The sequence below is a fragment of the Neophocaena asiaeorientalis genome, unplaced genomic scaffold (assembly GCF_003031525.2).
Source record: "Neophocaena asiaeorientalis asiaeorientalis breed wild unplaced genomic scaffold, Neophocaena_asiaeorientalis_V1.1 scaffold198, whole genome shotgun sequence".
Classification (NCBI taxonomy): Eukaryota; Metazoa; Chordata; class Mammalia; order Artiodactyla; family Phocoenidae; genus Neophocaena; species Neophocaena asiaeorientalis.
Window position 1 is genome coordinate 2,575,337 of NW_020175221.1, and position 21,023 is coordinate 2,596,359.

Consider the following 21,023-nt stretch of genomic DNA (forward strand, 5'->3'; position numbering starts at 1 on the left):
TTTCAGTCCATTAAGTTATTCATTAAGTTTGTCATTAACATGTCTTTGCTTTTCTGGGTATATTTCTTACTGTGGTTGGTTTCATAATAGCTTCTGAAGTCATATTTGATACAGTGTGCATTAGTAGTTGGTGTGCAGTATTAGTCATGTAGAAATAGTCTCTACTTCCACAATGACATATGCTCTTCAACTTCCTTTGAAACACATGACTATGTCAGTTTTTCATTTTTCCACTTTTAAGGGTGAGAAAAAGTGTGATATGACGATAAATGGCAACTCGTGGTCAATATTAGGGAGTTATTACATAGTGGTGGGATTTGTGATAAACCTGAGAATACCTGCTCAAAGGCAGTAGCTTTTATAAATTAGGATTAGATTTGCCTGAAAACTCAAATAACATAGCTTAAATAAAATATAAATTCATTTCTTTTGATAAAAGTCCAGGAAGGCAGTCCTCAGCAGTATGCTGATTCTGAGATCATCAGGAAACTAGGTACTTTCTTATTGCTCTCACATCCTCTATCAGCATCTTCCCCCTTGAGATACAACAAAATTGTTCTAGCCATTATATTCACATTCCACCGAACAGGAAAAAGGAGAACAAAGAAGACGGCATCCTCCCTTTGAGGACAGTTCTTTCTTTCACACACCACTTTCAGTAACATCCTATTGGCCAGAACACCTGGTCAGACCTAACTGAAAAGGAAGCTGGGTCTTTAAGTGGCCATGTGCTCAGCTAAAAAGTGGGAACTCAATTACTGTTGACAAAAAGGAAAACAAATATAAGAGAACAACTAACAGCCCATGTCATATGACTGCTCAGCTCCAGCTAACTTAGACCATGTGTGAATGTGGGCCTATTGAAACTAGAAATGCTAATTATTCAAGAGAAGTGAAAAAATCCATATTTTTATGGGAAAATACAATTTTTAGATGTTGACAATTCAAAAATTTTTATGGCTAGAGAGTCAAAAAGTGGTCTACATCCTACCTGAGTGTACTACTTGTGACCATTTATGTAGATAAAAGAATAGACCATCATGAACAAGAGATCTGCTACATGTCTTCATGTTTCAACATTTATGCAAGAGGAAAAAAAGGATTTATTATGGTAGAGGGAAGTTACAGGTATTAACACATGTATTCTCAGGGGTGACATTCACCTGGCTCCTTACCAGGTGATGACACAGGGAAGAAATATATCCATACTAATTTGTGGCATGCTTTTGATGAGGCTACCAGAAATGAATTGACTCAGTGCTTGCTTCACCAGCACATACAATAAAATTGGAGAATTTTATTGTATGTGGAGAAGATTAGCATGGTCCTGTACAAGGATGACACAAAAATTTGTGAAACATTTCATTAAAAAGAAGAAATGAAGTGATTCAACATAAACCAACAGCCCATGTTGCTCAGGGAAGTAACATAGCTTGGCAATTAAACCAATCTCGAAACGAATTTCTAGGTATTTGTCATTACAACTTTTATTCATTCAACATATTTATTGAGGACCTTGTAAATGCCAAGCTTATCTACACATTTTTATGACAAAAGATCAGGAGCCAGAGGGCTCCATTCTCAGCCCTGTTTTCTTCAGCACCAGATCTTTAATAAAGATATTAGTGGCAGTGGTGATATTTGCATATGACACTAAGTTATGAGGTATGACAAATATCATGGATGACAGACATAGGATCTAAATTATTTTAACAGCTTGGAACAAATGATATGCCAAATTCAATTAATTGAAAGTGAAAATGTCAAATCCTACTCTGAAGACCTGTGGCAGACACTGTTCTTTGTCTACCCGATATCTATTTCCATTTCCTTCTTGAGAAACCCAAATTCTGCTTGGGGAATCAATGTATCCAGCTAAATACTCACTTTCCCTACATCCCTTGCAATTTAGAATGGCAAGATGACACACTTCTGGAAACACATAAGTAGAAATATACAGGGACTTCTCTGGGGAAACTTTTGCATTTCTAAAGAGGTCAGAGACAACTGGTACCCTTCTTTCTTTCTCTTCCTTCATCCTGCCTTCAGTATCAGAGGTGACATTTGACTTGCAGCCATGGGGGACAAGCACACAAGAAAGGACAAGAGAATGGCAATGATAATAGGGCTTGACACTGTTAGGCCACTGAACTAACAATATACCAGCAATATGTACCTCTGGTCTTCTTAATGTGTGTGAAATATAAACCCCTAATTATTTAAGCCTCTCTTTAGGCTTTCTGTTACTTGCAGCAGAACGCATTCCTGACACAAGTCCAAAATACCAATTGGAAAAGGAGGTAAACTTCACAACTATGAGGCAAAATCTGGTGGTTAACTAGAAGCTTAATATACCAAGCCAGTGCTCTCTTAATTTACTTTAATAGACATGTAAGATTCATAAACAAGAAAAAATATATCACATATAAAGTATTGTGGCTCGTTTCTAATTCCTTGCAGTACATTTGCAATTAGGATGAGCAGGAGACATGAAATCAAGTCATATGAAAATGACCAAAGGGATCAAGAGCCATTTAACCCAGAGAAAACAAAGTCTGCTGTGGACATGACAACTATCATTCAATGTCTGAAGAACCGTCCTATAGTATAAAGATTTATGTGTGGCTCTAAAGGGCATATTAAAAACCAAAGGAAAGCGCAGAAGCTTTTGTTTCACTGTGCATGGCATGTGGGATCTTCGTTCCCCTACCAGGGATCAATCTGCACCCCCTGCAGTGGAAGGTCTTAACCACTGAACCGCCAGGGAAGTCCCAGGAAAGAGTTTTAAAGCATGTATTTCTCAAGATCCATTTTGATTGACATTTTTTAAAAGCTTGTGTTTTTCTTTAATATTTAATATAAGCACATCTAACCTAGAGCCTGTTGTACTGTTTTGTATTCATATATATTCTCCTTCCTCTTTCCTCCTAACCTCTCTGCTTAGAACTGTCTCAAATGAATGAGTTACTCAGAACAAGCTTCCTTGCAAATTTACATTTTTAAGACATTTTTGCATTTTTAAGACTGGGCTTAAAGTTAATAATAAAGTTACTAAAGTTGCAAATTTAAAACCTTGTTTTATTTAATACAGCAAATTCATCGCATAAATCTTGTTATTCTACTTGTAAATCTAGTAAATTTTCAGCATGACATATCAATAAACTGAAGTTAAAGAACTCAACTTCTCTCTTTTTTATTGATTTAATTCACACACCATTTAAAAAAATCACCTTTTAAAAATAAACAATTCAGTGGTTTTAGTGTATTGCCAAAGTTGTGCAATCATCACCGCTAATTCCAGAACATTTTCAACACCCCAAAAGGAAATCCCATACCCCTTAGCAGTCACTCCCCATATCCCCTAAAAATCCCTAGCCCTAAGCAACCTCTACAGATTCTGTCTGTATAGATTTTCTTATTCTGGACATTTCATATATATTGATCCTACTATATATGGTCTTTTGTAACAGGCTTCTTTTAATTAGCATAATGTGTTCAATATTCATCCATATTGTAGCATGCATCAGCACTTCATGCTTTATTTATTGCCAAATAATATTCCATTGTATGGATATACCACATTATATCAGCTCATTTGTTGATGGTCATTTGGATTGTTTACACTTTTTGGCTATTATGGATAATGCTGCTATGAACATTGTGTACAAGTTTTTGTGTAGATATGTCTTCAGTTTTCTTGAGTATACATATAGGAGTTTAACTGCTGAGTCATATGTCAACTCTGCATTTTACCTTTTTTTATTGAAGTATAGTTGATTTGCAATATTGTGTTAGTTTCAGGTATACTGCATCTTACTTTATAAAGAACTGTCAGACTGTTTTACAAAGTGCTTACACCATTTTACATTCCTACAAGCAACATATGAAAGTTCCAACTTCAATTTTTCTACATTCTTGCCAACAATTGTTATTGTCTGTCTTTTTTATGATAGCTATATTAGTAGGTGTGAGTGGTATCTCACTGTAGAACTCAGCTTCTCTTAAACCGTAAGTCCTATTCACAAACCTATTCAAATTCCCTTAAACTGCATTGATAATTTTAATAATTGATGTTTTTAAGCACTTCAAATACCTTACCAGACAAATGAACATGCAAAGCTTCCAATAATTTCAACATCTCTTATAAATCCAGTAAATTAAACTTACAAATGCAATAAAACAACTTTGCATTTCAGACATTTAATACTGACTGTAAAGATTTTAAATGGTTACATCTCTAACCTTTAAATCGTGAGTCTGAATTCAATGAAAAACTCAAAATGGAATCATAAACCTGATCTGTCGAATTCCTTAATATGACTGATTCTCCTGAATACTAAAATTTTAAACCCTAAATACTCATATTATCTATAATTACAAGTATCTATCATAATTATAGATATTTAAGATTTACAATGTTATATATAATCATTATCAATAATTACTAACTTATTCCTACATTTAACATGAAAGTATCAAACTATGAGTTTGACCCCTTTTACCTGGGTTTGGAAGGACACTTACTCGCTAAGGAAACAGTTTTACTGGATCTAATTAATTCTTGATCCATTCATTATAACGAGTTCAAGCACAAGCTATGTGCCGGTGAACAAAACAGACCAAATCCTTTGCTATGCTCAAACACTTCCATTGTGAGTGAGTGTTACTAGCATGACTTTAAAACTGTGACTGAAGAAATGGAAATGGGAGGAGAGAGATGCATCTTTTAAAAGGTGAGAGTTATGATCTTATACTGAAGTGGAGGAAAAAGACAATAAATAAGGTAAATATGAAAATAAGATACATTATCGAAAAGTGCAAAGGAGGAAAAAAAGACAAAAGGGAATGAGAAGTGGGGGGCAGGAACCCGCATTAAATTTTTAGATAGGGCAGCCAAGAAAATCCTCACTGGAAAAGATAAATTTTGAGTAATGACTGAAGCAAGTGAGGGAGCTAGCTAAGCAGACATCTGGGGAAAGAACATATTCTAGATAAAGAATATCAAGTGCAAAGGCTCTGAAGCAAGAGCATACATGGAATAGCCAAGGATCAGCAAGACAGCTAAATGGAGAAGAGTAATTAGGGGGATAGTGGTTGGAGATGATGTCAGGTTAAGAAAGGCCTTGCAGGTCCCTGAGGGGATATAAGAAGTCATTGGAAGGTTTTGAGCAGAAGAGAGACATGATTTGACTTAGGTTTTAATAGGATCACATGGTGTCAGTGTGGGGATTGGCTGAAGAGGAGCAACAAGCAGAAGCAAAGAGGCTCGTAAAATCCAAGCAGTCCCAGGGTGCTGGCAGTGGGGATGGTGAGAAGTGGCTCTGGTTAAACTGTGAAGGTAGAATTGGCAGAGAGGAAGAGGAGAATCAAAGATAATTCCGAGGCTTTTGGCCTGAGCAACCGAAAGAACAGAGCTGCCATTAAATGACGTCGGGAACACATGGCAAGGGGAAAATATCAGAGGCTCTATCGTGGACGTTTAACTTTGCGATACTTAGACATCCAAAAGGCTCTCCCAGTAGGCACCTGATATGCAGATCTGGAGTTCAGGAAAGAGATAGCATTTAGAAATGTATGTTTTGTAGTCATCAGTATGCAGATGGCATTTAAAGCCCTGATATTTTTTAAAGTTTTGATCCCCTGAGGAATGAGTGTAGAAAGATGAGAAGAAGAGCAGGACCGAACCCTGGGCGCTCCAACATTTAGAGGGGGGAGATGCCGTGGAAGAGCCTGAGAAGGGATGGCCAGGAAAGTGGGAGAACAGCCAGGCAAATGTGGTACCCCGGAAGGCAAGTGAAGACGGCACTTCAGGAAGACAGTCACGACTGTGTCAAATGATGTTGATAGGTCAGTTAAGAGGAGGACTAAAATGTGACCATTGGCTCATGTGCTCAGCAACTGCATCAGCTTCCAGTCCTGGAAGAAGAGTAAGTTTCTCCAGAAGACTTTTTCCTGCCAGATCCCAGCGTGAATTAGGAGTTTCCCTTTAGTGCTCCTCTGGCACACGATGCTTATCTATATAAGAGCATTTAGTCATTCAGCAAAAATTTATCTATTATTTATTATTTGCCAAGTACTACTGTAGGCTGGCAATTTAACAAAAAGTCAAAAATCCTTTCTCATGGAGCTTTCGTTTTAAGAGGAGTGTGGAGGGGAACAGACAGTGAACAACGTTAAAAAGAAAATGTGTATAGCATGTTAGAAGGTACTAAGTGCTGCGGAGAAAAATAATAGAGGGAAGGGGATGGGGAGTGTTAAGGAGTTGTCATTTTAAATAGTGTGCCCAGAAAAGGCTCGCTGAACAAAGACTGGGAGAACAATCCATGGGGGTGTCTGGGAGAAGAGCATTCCAAGCAGAGGGAAAAAACACAGAAGCCCTAAGGCAAGAGCATGCCTGCTTTGTTCAAGGAATAGCAAGGAAATCTGCAAGGCTAGATCAGAGTAAAGGGAAAGGGAGAGTGTTAGGAGAGAAGGACAGAGAGGGTATGAGGAGAGGTGGCAGATCAGAAATGGTCTTATAGGTCATTGAAAAGACTTTAGCTTCTTGAAATGTAGACAGTCAAATGGAGGTGTGCTTTAAGTGTTAATACACATATTGAATTTTGAAGACAGTTATAAAAAATGTAAAATAGCTTGCTAATAATTTTTATAGTGATTGCATGTTGAAATGAAAATTTTTGATATATTGAGTTAAATAAAATATAGTATTAAAATTATTTTTAAAAGACTTTAGCTTTGGGCTTCCCTGGTGGCGCAGTGGTTGAGAGTCCGCCTGCCGATGCAAGGGACATGGGTTCGTGCCCCGGTCCGGGAAGATCCCACATGCCGCGGAGCGGCTGGGCCCGTGAGCCATGGCCGCTGAGCCTGTGCGTCCGGAGCCTGTGCTCCGCAACGGGAGAAGCCACAACAGTGAGAGGCCCGCGTACCACAAAAAAAAAAAAAAAAAAAGACTTTAGCTTTTTCTCGGAAACAAATGGAGAGCTTGGAGAGGGTTGAAAAGAATGACATGAGGTCACTCTGGTTTCTGTTTTGATAATAAACTGTAGAGGAGGGCACCAGCAGAAGCAGAGAGCTAGTTAGGAGGCAATTTCAATAACAAAGGTGGGGTTAGGAAAACTTGTCCAAAGTAGAATGCCAAAGAACTTGCTAGGTCTTATCCAGCAAATACCAGAGAGGCCAAGGGAAGAGGCAACCACTTCCTGCTTTCTGCAGGCTGAGAGGTAAAATCCTTGACCAACAGTAGTATTCTGTTATATCAGTTGGGGCAGGCTAACTGTGGTATCAGATGAACTACAAAATTTCTGAGACAATGCAATATACGTTTGTTTACAGCTCATATAAAATCCCTCTCCTCCAAATGGTAATTTGAGAACTTAGGATCCCACCATCTTGTGGCTCCACCACATTCAACATAAGGCTTCCTTATGCTGCAGCAGAAAGGATCTTACTTGGTAAGTATGAATGAGCCAGACCAGGAAATGCCAAGCCCTTCTGCTCGAATTCCATTGGCCAGAACTCTATCATATGGCCACACCCAAACTGCAAAGAAGGCTGGGGAATAGAGCCCCTCTGTGCACCCAGGAGAAAGAAGAAGCTGACCTAGTGAAGAGCTAGCCATCTTCTGCTCCAGCTGTGAACGGGTATGCTCTTCATCACCACACATTCCAAGACCTTTCTTCAATGCACCAAGAGCTAATTCCTTTGCAGATTTTTAAATTACAAGGAGCTGGCTATTTGTGTGCCCACCACTGTTTTCACTTACCTGCCTGCAACTCTTTAAGCTTTCTGAAAAAGTCTAATTTTCCCTCAGCCTAGCCTAGAAGAAAAAAGCTGAAATGAATGAAGTTGTAACAAACCAAAGGACTAAAAAACTGCTTTGAGGAATATAGTCCACAACTGCTCCACACGCATTTCCTAGACTACTTTATCTGCGCAATTGCTTTATCATTTAGAAATAGATAGGGAACTCATTTTACATGCAACAGAATGGATATGTAAAACCAAGAACAAGAGAGATGGAAGATACGCCTTTTAAATTACATTTGTGTGCACAGTCAGCTCTTAATGATCTGTGCGAAAGAAAAAGAAATATGGATAATATAAAGCAATATACATCTTTTCTTCACTTAGCAATTAGCCACTAACACATATATGCCCATCTCCACTCAGTCTGATTTTCAGAGCTGGCCTGTACTATCATTTATGACAAATGATCAGTAAACGTTGATTAACTGACTGCAGGTTACACCCATAGGAAGATATCCTGAAACTGTAAAATAAAAACATTCCAGTAAGAGTTTAAAATGCGCATTTCAATTAAAGACAATTTGATTGTTTTGATATTCTTGTAGGCAGCTAAGGTTCACACATGTTGATAGAACATAATCCCTGGTGCCTCTTTCTGCTTACTTATTACAATTTTCTTATAGTAGCAGTCTCCTGGAAAATACCCAAAAAGCAACAAAATTTTTTTTAAACTGTTAGTGTATCACATAGGATTTAAAATGTAATGATGAATCTAGTATTTTTACAAAATCTTATGTGATACCCTATTAATAGAAGTGTCCTTAGTTTCTTCTCTTATCTCAAATTGATAAGCCTTTCACAAAAATTAAATGATTACCCAGTCATCCTGAATGTATAATAAATTATACAAGTTCTCGCTTCAGTAGCAGGTATATCTAGGGGAAAAAATATATGCGATGTTTAAAGAGAGAGAGAGAGAGAGAGAGAGAGAGAAAATTGATCAAGATTCTTACCATTGGTTATTTCATAGCTGTCCAAGGTAGGGTTGGACCACTATTTGAGGGACCTAAAAAAATCTGTGTTTTTTAACATTTGTTTCCAGTGATTATGCAAATCAGGTAAGTTTGTGAAACATCAACCAAGTACAAATGTAACTCCTCCAAGAAGACAGAGCTTCCATCTGCTGAATTGTTTTGTAAACCTACAAGGTACGGGACTTCCCGAGTAGTCCAGCGGTTAAGATTGTGCTCCTAGTGCAGGAGGCCCAGGTTCCATCCCTGGTCAGGAAACTAGATCCCGCATGCCACAGCTTAAGATACCGTGTGCTGCAACTGAAGATTCTGCATACAGCAATGAAGATCTGGCAGGCGGCAACAAAGATCCCACGTGCCGCAACTAACACCCGGCACAGCCTAAATAAATAAATAAATAAACAAACCTACAAGGTACACTGAACAGTTACCAATACATAAAATTTAGAATAACATAGTACAAATATAGTATATGTTAAAAATTCCAAAAGAATCATGACTGCTAAATGGTTTTACTATGTAAAATTTTTTGTTTTCTTAATTGGTGTTTTGTTTCAAGCACATCATTAAAGTATATTTTATCTTGATGGTATATTATTTAGTCATTCAATAAGATATAAATTATGATAGTTCTCCTATCTATTTGAGAAACATTTTATTATGAAATGAAATATATAAGAATTTTAATTAAATATTATTTAGACTTGGCCTTCACAGGAATTTGTGATATCAAGATATTGATTGAGGGACTTCTCTGGTGCTCCGGTAGGTAGGACTCTGTGCTCCCAATGCAGGAGGCCCCGGTTTGATCCCTGGTCAGGGAACTAGATCCCGCATGCATGTTACAGCTAAGAGTTCACATGCCTTAACTAAAGATCCCATGTGCCACAACTAAGACCCAGTGCAGCCAAAATAAATAAATATTTTAAAAAAAAAGATATTCGTCAAATACACAAAATAAACCACTGCACTTTAGTTTCAGATAATACAGTTGATTCAGAGATCAGTTCCAGGGCTTACTTCGTGGTGCAGTTGTTAAGAATCCGCTGGCCAATGCAGGGGACACGGGTTCAAGCCCTGGTCTGAGAAGATCCCACATGCCATGGAGCAACTAAGCCCGTGTGCCACAACTACTGAGCCCAAGTGCTGCAACTACTGAAGCCCACACGCCTAGAGCCCGTGCTCAGCAACTAGAGAAGCCAACACAATGAGAAGCCTGTGCACCAATATGAAGAGTAGCTCCTGCTTGCTGCAACTAGAGAAAGCCCTCGTGCAGCAATGAAGACCCAATGCAACCAAAAATAAATAAAATTTATTTAAAAAACAAAACAAATCAATTCCATAACATTTAAAATCAAATTAATCATAGCTAATGTCATAATCACAGTAAGTGACAATCCTTCACGGTGGAAAACCATTTGTATTAATATTTTCAAATGATTGGGGTTTATAGGAAGATAATTATAATACTGATTTTTATGATAGTTTAAGGGATATTTGCATTCCATATCTCACTTATATCCTGTCCTGGGGATATAAATTTTATAGACGTCTTAGATATCTGCACAGAAGGATACCAAAAAGAAAATGATTTGTCTGAAACTCATAGCTTGCATTTTCAGTGCCAAAAAGAAATTATGTCATTAAGCTTGGCAAGATATAGACACATTGGGGTAAGGGTTGGTAGTCACCTAGTCAATGTACCTATCACATTGCAATCATTGTTCTTCCTCTGATGATAGCAAAGTTACCTTTAATTTATTTTTTTACAAATCTTTGTTATTTTTATTTATTTAATTTATTTATTTGGTTGCGCCGGGTCTTAGTTGTTGCAGGCAGGCTCCTTAGTTGTGGTTTGCAGCCTCCTTAGCTGCAGCTCTTCAGCTCCTTAGTTGTGGCATGTGAACTCTTAGTTGCGGCATGCACGTGAGATCTAGTTCCCTTACCAGGGATTGAACCTGGGGCACCAGCATTGGGAGTGTGGAGTCTTAATCACTGCACCACCAGGGAGGTCCCAAAGATATCTTTTACTGTTTTATTTTTTTTAATTAATTAATTAATTTATTTATTTTTGGCTGTGTTGGGTCTTCATTGCTGCACCTGGGCTTTCTTCAGTTGCATCGAATGGGGGTTACTCTTTGTTGTGGTGTGCGGGCTTCTCATTGCGGTGGCTTCTCTTGTCGTGGAGCATGGGCTGTAGGCACGCAGGCTTCAGTAGTTGCAGCACACAGGCTCAGTAGTTGTGGTGCACCGGCTTAGTTGCTCCACGGCATGTGGGATCTTCCCAGACCAGGGCTCGAACCAGTGTCCCCTGCATTGGCAGGCAGATTCTTAACCACTGTGCCACCAGGGAAGCCCCAAAGATATCTATTAAATGTATATAAAATGCACATGAGAAAACATTTTTAAAGCATTTAAATAGCAGCTTCACACAAAGTACTTCCAATGACTTTTCTAAAATTCCTTTTTACCTTCTGCACACTTATTTAGCATCTACTGTTGGAAGGCTACTATTCTAGGTGCAAAGGATACAAGAGAGATTAGATAAAATTTCTGCCATTTCATTGGGGAGGCAATAATAAATATCAGAAGAGATAGGTTATATGTAAGAAGTTTCCCAAACTGCAGCTCTCTGGGCAACTATAGCCGAATCATATACGGTGTGTGTTAAAATGCAGATTATGTATCCCACTATCTAGACCTACTAAATCAGCATCTCTGGAGACACATTTCCAGGAATCTTCATTTTAACAACATCCTGATAATCCTCGCTCTCAGGAAAGTTTGTGAATCACTGGTAAAAGTTAAATCCGTAACTGAGTGACATAGAGTAAGAAGTTGCAGGTTAAGGATTCAGTAATTATAATTATTCACAGGAGATATTATTGTCTCAGTTAAAAAATCATAGAAATTCTACAAATTACAGAGTTTAATAAAGACGAAGTATACACAATAATTACAGAAAAATTAATAACATTCCTATATTTACAATTAGAAAATGTAACTTAGAAACACATATACTATTCGTAATAGCCACAATAATTATAGGGTTCCTAGGAATAAATCTAACAAAATATGCGAAAAACCAAAACAGAGAAAAATCAAAACTTTATTAAAAAACAAAGAAGATTTACATAGAGAAATAATATCATGCTCATAAATGGGTCACTTCAATATTCTAAAGATGGCAATTCTCTCTAAATAAATGTTTAAGCTTTAAGGCAATGCAAATCAAAATACTAACATAACTTTTCGTTCAAAAAAAAAAAAAAAGAAAGCTGTTCTTAAAATTTACGCAGAAGAGTAAAAGACAAAATCCAAGGCAAGACAAATAGACAGTGGAATAGAACAGAGAGCTTACACAGAAAGACATGTGTGTGAGATCTTAACAAATGTGGAGGGAGGGGGGAAGATACCTACCACTTATATCAGAGCAAAGGGCTAATCTTCCTACATATATATTAAAAGACTCCTAGAAATTGATAAGGGGAAAAAAAAAGGCCACAACCTGATAGAAAACTAGAGAATAGAAACAGTCTACAGAAATGGAAATGACTTTTAAACATATGAAACAGATGCTCAATCTCACTCACCTTAAGGGAAACACAAATGGAAACTACAGCAATCTCCTGTATTTCATTTATCAAATTGACAAACATCTGAACATTTGATAACAAATGTTACCTTAACTGTGGTAAGGCTATGGGGGGGAAAGATACTTTTATAGATTGCTGTCAGGAGTGTACATTAGTGCAAGACTATACACAGGTAATAGCTAGCACAATTACATATGTACTTACTCTCTGAACCAGCAGGTCCACTTCTAGGAACTTACATAGTGTATGCAAGGGTACTCACTGTAGCACTGTATGTGATGATGAGTCTGAAGGCTAGAGCATGGTTTTAAATTCTAGCTCTACCACTTACTAACATTATGTTCTTTGGTAAGTTACTAAATCTCCCTGTGCCTTGGTTCCTTCATCTGTAAAATGGAGGTAATGATAGTATGTATTCTTTGGGTTGGCATGAGGATTAAATGATTTAATCTATATAAACAGTACTTACAACAGTACCTGGCACATACTATACATGTGTTAGCTGTTGATAGTAACATCACAAGACTACAAACAACCTACATATTTATCAATAGGAAACTTGTTAAATAAATCATGGTAGAGTCATACAACACAGAGAGGAATAAGGTTTTTATGGAAGTATCTCAATATATATTGTTTAGTGAAAAAAATAGGTGCAGCAATATGTATAGTATTTACTATTTGTGTAAAAAAAAGACAGAAACAGGAAGAATATGCTGTGTTTAAAAAATTATTTTTAATCTCTCAAAGTATATCAGAAAAGCATAATGAGAGATGAGATACAGGGAGATTTTTCACTGTATGACTTTTTGATATGCAAGGCATGTGAATGTATTACCTGTTCAAACATACCAGTTTAAAAACAATTCCAGATGGATTACAGATCTAAATTTAATAAGAAAAAAAATAGATTTTAGAAAACAAAAATGAGTACATTTATAACCTAGAAAAAGAAACCATTTTTTATTTGAGAGGCAAAAAGCACAAAGCATAAGACAAATATTGATAAATTTAACTATATTTAATTTTTTAAGACTTAAGAATAACAAGACTCCTCGTAAAATTAAAATATAAGTCCTATATTGAGAAAAGATATTATAAAACATACAATGGGCAAGTCAATAAAAAAATATAAAATAAGTACATATGACTAAGCCAGTGCTTATTTTTCTAAGCAAATGATATGAAAAAGGAATTCAAGGAAACTATCTCAATGACTAAAAAAAAATATATAAAAAGATGTTCAGTATCACTAGGAATCCTGAAAATGTATACTAAAACAACAGTGAGGGGACTTCCCTGGCGGTCCAGTGGTTAAGGCTTCACCTTCTAATGTAGGGGGTGCGGGTTCGATCCCTGGTTGGGGAGCTAAGATCCCACATGCCTCGTGGCCAAAAAGCCACAACATAAAACAGAAGCAATATCGTAACAGATTCAATAAAGACTTTAAAAGTGGTCCACATCAAAAAAAAAGAAGAAAGGGGAAACAATAGGACCCCAAGCCCTTCCTCCATATCCTTGCTGCTTAATTGGAACTTCAGTGTGGCTTTTGCAGTTCTGATTCTGAGTGAGTGCTGTCTTTGATTCCCGCCTCAACAGGATGAGCATCTCTGCAAAGGTATATACAGCGGGAGAGGAGAGGGGTTGGGGGAGAGTGAGAAAGAAGAAGGAGGAGGAGGAAGAGGAGGAGGGGGAGGGGAGGCAAGGCGAGGGAGAGGGGAGGCAAGGGAGGCCGGGTGACCAGGGTGAAGATAGGGAGGAGAAGGAAAAAACCAACAAGGTTTACAAATATGCACAGGTTAGGAAACAGTAAGTAAAATTTGAGGTGAAAATGGTCTAATGTTTTTAATATGACTTTATATTAATTAAAATTTAATATTACATTACTTTAATAAACACTTGATTTGTCTTTAGTTGATGATGGATTGGTTGGTATTATGTGTGTGTGACTATAACTACAAGGAAGCACGTGAGTGGCTGTGTTTGAGGTTCAGTCCTACCTCCCAAACCAAGGAATAACCACGCTCCCTTATTTGTGCCTTGATCTTGAAGCATGCTAAATGGCTTGTTAATAACCTTTAAAGATGTGGTTTATTCTGGTTTTTTGTTGATGTGTTGTTTGTTGCTGGGACGAAGAGTTTGCATTTCATAATCACGGGTTGAATTTACGGACTTTCAGTGAGTGTGGAGAGCATTAAACTTTAACTGGAGAATAGTTTAAGTGACTCATCTGAGCTCCTGATTTTTAGAGCCTGCTTCACGTTCTGATCCACTCCAAGAGGCTTTTCTCTAACTCTTAGAACCTGACTATAAGTATGGTGATTCACATTCAATTTTTTTTACATTGTATAAAGCAGTCGAAAGCAAGAAGAATTGGTCAATACAGAAATTATGTGGCATCCTTTTGTATTTTATAATAATATTAATGGAGAAATTCTAACCAGGGCCTATAATAATTTCATTTCAAAATTAGCAATATAACAAACTAATAAAATGTATCCAAACTGAAATATAGATTAGAGAAATCAATGACAGAGATAGGCATCCTCTTCGGTTCTCTTTATAACGTACTGGTTTCCACTTTTCTAATAGTTTAGTGATGAAGCATCTCTCCCTTGCCTTGGATCACATTTCTGTTTTTGACATTTATGAACTTAAATTTTGTTACGCTCTTTCCACGTAATTCTTCTATTTCTACTTACAACAGCACTAAAACTTCTGTCTACCGGTTGATTATATCTCCCCACATTGATGATTTTTCTGCATCAATACAACAGCTTGATTAAACAGATTATTTTAAAAGGAACATTCACTTCTTTAGACTCTGATGGGATGCTTCAGTATATGCTAATCACATTTGTTAAACTTTCTTTGATACCGTTCGTTATTATAAATTTGTACCTACTTTGTTTTTATTTCTATCAGCCACACGTTTCTTTGTAAGGTAGTCATGAAGAAAATATTTTCCAGCTATTAGAAATCAGTGTTCAGGTGTTTCTCCATATATATATCCAAAATAGCATTAAGAAGTGTGAACATTGTTTGGTTATTTCATTGTGGATCTCTTTTTATTGTCTGTTTGTGTTCTCTGGGTGTTCATATCATCACCCAATTTAGTATCATCTGTGATTTGAATTAATGTGCAGTGTACCTCTATGTCCAGACCAAAAATAAAAGAGTTAACATTCTTCCGAGATACTTTAAACTGAATGCAATTTAATATCCAAAAACAAACAAACAAAAAACGTGAGGGGACTTCCCTGGCAGTCCAGCGCTTAAGACTTCGCCTTCCAATGCAGGGGGTTTGGGTTCAATCCCTGGTCGGGGAGCTAAGATCCCACATATCTCGTGGCCAAAAAACCAAAACATAAAACAGAAGCAATATTGTAACAAATTCAATAAAGACTTTAAAAATGTTCCCCATCAAAAAAAAAAAAAAAAAAAAAAGGAACAACAACAAAAAAGAAAAAACAGTGAGAAATCATTTCACACCCATCTGACTGGGAAAAATATAAGGTCTGAAAACATCAAATGTTGGCAAGGATAGGGAAACGGGAACTATTAATACAATGTGGTGCTAGTGTAAATTGGCACCACTTAGCAAAGTCTATCAGTCAAGGACACTCTGTCGGTCAGGGTCCTCAGCTGCAAGAAATAGAAACAAAGTAAGTTAAACATAAAAGGTGTTTATTGAAAAATATTGAGAGCTTACAGAATCTCCACAAACGCTGGATAATAGGCTTGGAAAATGTAGGAACAAAGTCAAGCTTTGCCGACAAATTAGAGCTAAATTTATGCCAGTGAATCAGTCTGGGAAGCCACCCATGCCACTAGCAAACACAACTTCTTGTGTCTCTAGCTTCAATTTCAGAATCCTGGGGAGGAGGGTTGTCAGGGAGTTGCGGCAACTGTGAGCTCTAGCTGCTCAAGCGGGCGGCAAAGTGAGTATCATGCGTTTTCAGCTTCTTTAACGGGAGGTGAGCTCTGCCTCTATGAAGTCATAATAGGAACTTCCTCAAATATAGACAGAGGATTCAGATACAGGGCAGCCAAAAAACAGCAAATGTCCGTAGAAGAGAACAATCTATTCCATGACCAGCAGTTCCATTTGTAAGTATAAACCCTAGAACTTTTTCTCCATGTGTACAAGAAAATAGTTGCTTGTATATTCCTTGACACATTGTCTCCAGAGGGAAAAATTAGAACTAACCCAATTTTGTTCATTAGAAGGCAAATGAATAAATGGTTTAGTTATACAATAGAATACTCTATAGTATTTAAATGAGTGAGCTACATGAATCAACATGAGTAAAAAACAAAGTTGTAGAAGAATACATACAGTATGATACTATTTCCATAAAATTTAACCGTATACAAAATTACAGTATATATTGAGATAGATATACTAATGAAAGTATAAACACATGCATGGAAATGATACATAGCTACTTCAGGATACCTTTGGGAGAAAGAAAAGGATTAGGATAGGGTGGCGCTTTAACTGTAACATTTTATTGCTTTAAAAAAAAACATCAGGGCTTCTCTGGTGGCGCAGTGGTTGAGAGTCCGCCTGCCGATGCAGGGGACACGGATTCGTGCCCCGGTCTGGGAAGATCCCACATGCTGCGGAGCGGCTGGGCCCGTGAGCCATGGCCGCTGGGCCTGCGCGTCCGGAGCCTGTGCTCCGCAACGGGAGAGGCCACAGCAGTAAGAGGCCCGCATACCGCAAAAAAAAAATAATAATAAAAATAAGCTAAATTTGGAAAATATTAACATTTGCATAGTGAACAATATTATTATTTCACCCAGATCCCTTTGGATCCCTACTGACCTCAATAAATCGCTTGCACACAACTTTCTGCCTCAGGTCTGCTTCTGGGAAATCTGACCTAAAACAATCTATCAACACAAGCTCCTACTTCCCCCCAATCTTTGCCCATAACTCTACCTTCCCTCTGTTGCCTATTGGTGAATGTGCATGTTCAGATCTGAAAACCCAAATGGGGTGGGTTTTCATTCCTTCTGTTTCTCCAAACCTGTTCTGTCATGGTCAACCAAAGACTTCCATATTGCTAAATCAAGGGCCAATTTTGGTTCCCAGCTTATTGGGCGATCACTTCCCTCACCTTGAAACACTTTCTTCCCTTGCTATGATAAAAGTTTGGATTCTTGTTCAGCAAATACCCATTCTCCTCACCCTTCCACTGTAGGTTGAATATGCTTCCCACTCCCCTCTGATGTTGGATTTGGCTATGTGACCCACTCTATAGCCAATGAAATATTGGCCAACCCGATGTGAGCAGAGGCCTTAAACATGCTTCAATAATGTGAGCAGAGGTCCACAAATCATGTGGATTTTGGACTGCCTCTTGTACCCCAGTTAATCTTCTCCAGGTGGCTGCTGACTCTTCAATCTGGGTTCCAGAAATAATACACATGGGACAGACTTAAGCTAAATCTGCAACCTAAAGCAGAGCCACCCAGCTGAGCACAGCCTAGATCTACTGAACTGCAACCAATCTGCTGACTCATGGGCATGAGAACAGGTATACTGCTATAAGCCACTGACCATGGAGTGATTTGTTATACAGAACTATTGTGGCAATAGCTGACTAACACACTTGCCTTCCAGGAAACCACACTCTCCTGATTTTACTCAAATCTCAGGACTATTCCTCCTCATTCCCTGATGGCTTAATAGCGGGGTGCCCCAGGATGAAGTTCTGAAACCTCTTCTCTAGTCTCACTCACGGTGCTCTTAGCCATTTTCAGACCAGAGAATAAATAAATATCACGTGGAAGCTCCCAAATTTATATCACCAGGCCAGACCTCTCTCTTGAACTCCAGACTGGTATAACCAACTTCCTATTTGACATTCCCACTTGGATATCTAATAGGCATCTTAAATTAAATCAGTCCCACAAACAACTCCTGATGAACCCCCACCCAACTGTCTTCTCTCAGTCTTCCTTTTCTTAGTAAATGGCAGCTCTCTCCTTCCAGCTGATAGAGGAAAACACCCTGGAGTCATCCTTGACCTTTTATGTCCCGCCTTTCACACCCCACATCAGATCCTTGCGAGATCTTGTTGATATTACCTTCCACTCCACTCTAACAGCTCTGGCCTCCTTGCCATTCTGTGAACGTGATCATCTGGGGCACGCTCATGCCCTGGGCTGTTAGCCTTACAGTTCCCGATGACTGGAATGCTGTTACCCAGATAGACACACAGGCTTGCCACCTCATCTCTGTACAATTTTGACTCAAATGCCTCCTTCACCTGAGGACTTCCCTAGCTACTTTAACAGTGCAACTCCTCACCTCCCCACCTCCAGAAGTCCCTATCCCCATTCCTTCTTTACTTTTCTTCACAGCACTTATCACTACATGAACACTCATACTTTACTTGCTTATTCATCTGGGGTCTGTCATCTCCAACTAGAAGGAAGGTAAATGAAAGTACGTTCCACAAGAACAGAGGGTTTTTTTTTTTTTTTTTTTGGTCTGTTTTGTTAGCTGTTGAATCTTCAGAGCCTGGAACATAAAAGCACTGAATATATATTTGTTAAATGAATGAATCCATTTGATCTTTTGCATACTTGAAATTTCATAATTGTATATAGATGGGCAGATAGTGACAAATGCAAAGACAAATATTGTTAAGCAATTGTCTCTAGTTCCCAGTAGCCAAGACTACTAAATGACATGGTTTTATTATGAAAGCAAAGTTTATCTAAAAGGAAGGAGAAATCTTTAGTTTCACTGAAGCTGGGATTCTCTTAAATTTGAGCTTTCATGTTTTTTTCTTTTTCTTTTTTTTCCTGAATGGCTACTAGGGGGGCTCTCAACATTTTGTATAAAACATTTAAAATCTCTTGTTGTTGCAATAGGATTAGGTGATGGTAGGCAACTACCTGTATGTGAGGAAAACATGCTTGTGGCCCACTGAGTGTTCTTCCTACCCTCCCTCCCCAGTAGTCTGGACCCTTTTGTTGTGATTTCATGCTTAAAACTCACAGCACAAACTCACAGGCCAGGTTTGTGAGGTGCATGGGCCAGGACTGCAATCCCTGAGGTTATTTTTCCAGTTTCTAGAAGACAACTCAATTCTAGTTCTTGGTTTTTGCCTCCTGAATAAGTAACTTCTTTTGTAAGTAACAAGTAACTCTTATTTTGCCCTCCAGCTATTGATGCCAGGATTCCAAAACATGAGAGCGGTTAGGAGGCTCATGATCAAACACAAAGCCAGGTAAGGTAAAAAATAATGGAGCGCGCATACACACGCCTGACATGCATCCTCACCCCACCGCTCAAGCCAGCCGTGGATGAGGAAAAGTCAGTGTGCCAGAGTGTGTTGGCTGCAGCGGCAGCTGTTACTAACCAGGGCAGAAAAGTTAACTTAGATTATATACAGTTTCCTCTTCATTGCTCTAAAAGCCCCCTTCACTCCCCAATATTTGCGGCAATTCTCCAGTTTTTAATAAGCAGGGGATGGAGCTGACCCAAATTGGGCCTCTCGCCGCCGTTGGGTCTGGCCTCCATTTCAGATAATGAATTAACCCTCCGAATAGCCTTTTCAGGAGCAAGAACTCCCCTTTTTTCTCCCTCTCCGCCGCCAGCCTCACCCTGGGCCAGGTTTTCCTCATTTCAGATTTTTCTGCAACTCAATCCTGAGTCATGCATGACGACAGTTTTCACACTATTTATGTTAAGCCTCGAGATGACCTCAGGTGATGACATTTGTGCTCAGAAAGAAATGTAATTAGTCTGGATCTCCCCGAGCGGTCCTCGGTCCCCAGTCCCGGCCGCGCTTCGAGCTGCGGGGCGCCGAGCCAGGAGGAGGTGGGGCGACCGAGGCCGCGCGCCCTTCCCGGTCGATCCCTCCCGGGAGGGAGGCTCCTCCCCGCGGTCCCTCGCGAGTACCTGGCGGCGGCGGCGGCGGCGGCAGGCGGTCAGGGGGCGGTGCTCCGCGGCGTCACGCGGCGGGGTGGGAGAGCGGGCAGGTGACACCCGGCGGCCTCCGCCCCTTTTCCAGCTCAGTCGGCTGCCGGGGCAGCAGGGCCCGCTGCGAGGAGCTCCGCGCTAGCGCCGCCGCCCTCTGCGCCCGCGCCCGGGCACTTGGGCTCAGCTCCTCGCCGGGTGAGTGTGGGGCTCCCAGCCGGTGGGCCGGGGCCAAACTTTCCCGAGGCGCTGAGGAGAAGAGATGGGGGGAGGGAGAGAGACGCCGGGGGCAGGGGTCGAGAGCAGCCCAGTGGAAAGAACTTGGGCGCGGCGCGCGGGGAGTGGGATACGGGTCCCGGAGACTCGGGAACCCGGCCAGGCCCTGCCTGGACTCTGGCGGGCGCTTCGGAAGTTGTCGCCGCGCCGTTTTTGGGTGCCCAGGGTCGAAGCCCTTCCCGCCGGAGGGAGGGGCCGCCGCGCTCACCTGCGACTTCTCTGGGAACCCACCGCCGCCCCCAGCATCCCAAAGGGACGGTGGTCCCCGCCGCCCCTGGGCTTTTGAGCCTCTCCCGAGCGCTCCCGCGGGACAGGGCCCAGCTGTTCCGGGCGGGAGGACAAAGGTGCTTGCGGGTGGGACTGGGAGGGAGAGGGACCTGCTCGACCTTGACCTCCGAGGTCACGTTCCCAGCTCCTGGATTTGGGCTCGCT

The 21,023-nt window shown here is 39.8% G+C and overlaps 1 protein-coding gene and 1 pseudogene across 3 annotated transcripts in view; both read left to right on the plus strand.

The window, feature by feature from the left end:
- The first annotated feature begins 1,257 nt into the window (after positions 1-1,257).
- LOC112413450 (uncharacterized) lies at positions 1,258-1,372 on the plus strand (annotated as a pseudogene).
- An 18,987-nt stretch (positions 1,373-20,359) lies between these two features.
- Positions 20,360-21,023, plus strand: part of ELOVL7 (ELOVL fatty acid elongase 7) — a 71,553-nt gene continuing 70,889 nt past the window's right edge. For all 3 annotated transcript variants that reach the window (XM_024765396.1, XM_024765394.1, XM_024765395.1), the window contains exon 1: positions 20,360-20,513. The gene's annotated coding sequence lies outside the window, so the exon portion shown is untranslated. The remainder of the gene's footprint in view (positions 20,514-21,023) is intronic.